The sequence below is a fragment of the Lactuca saligna genome, chromosome 2, assembly GCF_052625555.1.
Source record: "Lactuca saligna cultivar CGN05327 chromosome 2, ASM5262555v1, whole genome shotgun sequence".
Taxonomy (NCBI): domain Eukaryota; kingdom Viridiplantae; phylum Streptophyta; class Magnoliopsida; order Asterales; family Asteraceae; genus Lactuca; species Lactuca saligna.
This window is the reverse complement of record NC_136418.1, coordinates 133267325-133270754: the sequence shown is the minus strand read 5'-3', so window position 1 is coordinate 133270754 and position 3430 is coordinate 133267325. Positions and strand designations below refer to the sequence as shown.

Below are 3430 nucleotides of genomic sequence, written 5' to 3'. Positions count from 1 at the left end.
GTTGTAGTTCTTAAACACATATTAAAGAGTAATAAAATAAAAAGGATATATTCAAAGTCATCCAAAATTTACATATAAACAAAAGGAAAAAGATTTATAAGTATAAGGAAATTTTCAAACCGTTTAAAAATCTCAATTATGTCTTGTATGTTCAAGAAAACTCAACGTACTTAATCTTTTGTCATTGGGGTTTTTTTTTTTTTAATAAATAAACAGATTTTTCTTAAAAGTTTATTGGTTGGGCTTATATCTCATTTTCGGTGTAAAGTAACTCATGCTGATAACATATACATAATACTCCATCAATGTAAGCTAGATCATGGATTAATATCAAAAAAAAAAAAAAAAAAAAAAAAAAAAAACTGTTCATGAAACTATATCTTACGACATGAGCATGTCGATGGGACAACCTACAAACCACTCTTGCCCATTTCCAAGAGCGCTTTTGAGGAACCTCCTGAGCCACAACTGCTCACGGACTCTTTCCTCTCCGACACAGTGGAGCTGAGACCAACTGAAGACGTATACGTGAACCTACACATACTCATCGGAGGTGCATAGTAGACAGGCACCGGATGTTTAGCCGGCAGGCTAGGCAAACGAGCTTCAAAATTTAACACGCTTATGGCTTGTTTTATCGACGGCCGACTGCTACTATCAGGATGACTACACCACAAACCAACCACCATCAAGCACTCCAATTCTCTCTGGTCAAATTCACCATTTAACCTCTCGTCTACGCCTTCGAACAGTTTCCCTTCACCATAAAGACTCCAAATCCATTCTACCAACCTTTGTTTACTAGGTTCAACCTTCGTGTCAATGGGTTTTCTTCCACACGCGATTTCTAACGCAACAACCCCGAAGCTATACACATCGGACTCTCTACTTGCTTTGCCTGTCATCAGACATTCCGGGGCCAAATAACCCATTGTTCCGGCTATAACGGTGGTCTGAGAGCCAAGATCATGATCCACGAATCGTGCAAGTCCGAAGTCTCCTAACTTTGCATTGTAACTTGAATCTAGCATTATATTACTGGACTTGATATCCCTATGCACCACACATTGTTCCCATTCTTCATGGAGATAAAGCAAGGCAGAAGCAACTCCCATGGCTATTTTGTATCTGATGGACGCACTAAGCATCGATTTTGAGTAGAACAGATGGGAATCAAGGCTTCCATTAGGCATAAACTCGTAAACAAGAAGGAAATCACCTTGTTCGTGGCACCAGCCTATGAGTTGCACCAAGTTCCTGTGCCTTAATCGACTAATGATCTTTACTTCAGATACATACTCTTTCTTCCCTTGCTTTGATCCACTTGCTACCCGCTTGACTGCAACTAGTGAATTTACACCACTCAATAGTACGCCCTTGTAAACACCTCCAAAACCACCTTCACCAAGCTTCCGTTCTTCTGAGAACCCATCAGTTGCCTTACTAAGTTCGCGAAATGAGTATTGCTTTGGTCCCATGTTGTTTCCGAAGTCATATTGTATAGAGACATCTTCTTTTTTTCTCAATATGGATCGCTTCTTCCAGCAAAAGAACCAGAAGAACCCAACCACAAGGCTCAAGGCACCTGAACCCATGGCTAAACCAGTAGTCAACCATATGCGCATGCTCTTTTTCACTTGAGTTTTATCCAAATCAGAACTAAACGACCAAGAGTAAACGGTGTGTGTTTCAATCCAGTCCCCAGTTGCAGCCGAAAACCCAATACGAACGGATTCGGGTAGAACTTCCCTTAGATCAACAACATACCAAAGGCTACAGTTCCCACCAAATATTGGGTTGTCTTCATATGATAGAAAGACACTTAGGTTATATGTACTAGAATTATAACTCACCCATGCATTTGCCACCTTTCCATCCTTGATGCTACTATCCCATGAAAGATTAGCCACGGAGATAATTGAGTTGACATTGATTCCCACATGGTTGTCACTAGGATCCCATGGATTCTTAAACGAATCAAACTCAACTGCAACTACGGAGTTGTTGGACGAGTTGAAAGCAGAAGCCGGACTGAATAGGCCAAGATACCCACCAAATGAACCCTGAGGAATCTCTGGTTCAAATGGCATGAGCATGAAAGATAACCCATCACCATATTCAGAAGAATTAAGTGCATTCATCGAGAAGGAGAAATGGGTTATGAAATCCGTTAGCTTTCGGGTCTTCTTGTCCCATATTTGAACAGGATCCCCGTACAAAGCTCTCCCAACGCTGTTCTTGAGCGACTGGTCACGCTGATTCTTGGTCACTTGAATCCCACTCGATGCAAACGCATCCCCTTGGTATACAATCATCTGGTTGTTGGGTTGAAAGCTTGTAAAATTGAATGAAACTGAGCTCACGTTGGTCATAAGAAACAACAATAAGATCAACAGATGAAACAGGGAATTCGAAGCTCGATCATTTTGAATTTGGTGAAACATGATTGAACAACAGGGAGTTTCCTGATTGAAATGGAACGTACATAGAAGAGGTTTGAGGAAAGGATAAACTGTTGTTCAAAACTATGTTGTTCCTTTTATTTGTCCAGTTGCTGTTGGAACCTGGTCAACTCTTACCAAGGCTTATGTTGACTGGTACCTTAGTAGCCGTCTGATCATTATTCATAAAAGAATCTTGACTGTTGAAAAGTAAGAGATTATAGATGGGCGGCAATTGCATTGCCTTCTTCGTATTTGTGGTCATTCCTAAGCCACTGGTATCGTAATCATTTTGGTTTTGTTTATTATTCTTTTTGTTCTACATAAAGAACGAGACAACATTTGATGTTGTTTGGTGTAAAGACCAAAGATATTTTTTTTAAATAGAAGAGGCCGGCCGGTTGCCGTCTAAGATATTCCATTAATCCATTTAGAAAGAGCCACTCCTCTCGCATCTCCATTTGCAATGCTAGCTATATAGCTAGTAGTCTCATACACACACATTAACTTTAACAAACGCATGCATAAACCTATACGACTTCGACGTCATAGCCAAAACAACCATTATATATAAATGTTGGAGTTAGCATTCAAGACATATATCTTTTTTAGAACGGCAGCATTCATGAAAAATGTTTCAGGCTATTGATGCTTGGAACTCAAACAATCAAATATACGAACAACAGAAGAAGATTTGAGTGGAAACCAACCGAAAGACCACATAGGAACAATATTGATTTTGTAAAATTGATGATGTGAAGTGGTTACAATTGGGCTGAAATCCCCAAAAGGGAACGAGTGTATATGACTTGATCAAATGAACAAAAAAATGACATCTAATGGCTTTATTTAGAGTTCTAGAAAGTGTGTTAAACAAACTACAACACCCATAGGTTTGGTGTTGGGTTAATCGGAAATATGAATGCAGGGGTATTTTGGGAAAAACCTTTTTAGGAAGTTGTCTGCTTTTTTAACAAGTATTACATATT

At 39.4% G+C, this 3430-nt stretch overlaps 1 pseudogene; it reads right to left on the bottom strand.

Moving 5' to 3' along the window:
* Positions 1-373: 373 nt before the first annotated feature.
* On the bottom strand, positions 374-2444 carry LOC145030102 (L-type lectin-domain containing receptor kinase IX.1 pseudogene; annotated as a pseudogene).
* Between the last annotated feature and the right edge of the window lie 986 nt (positions 2445-3430).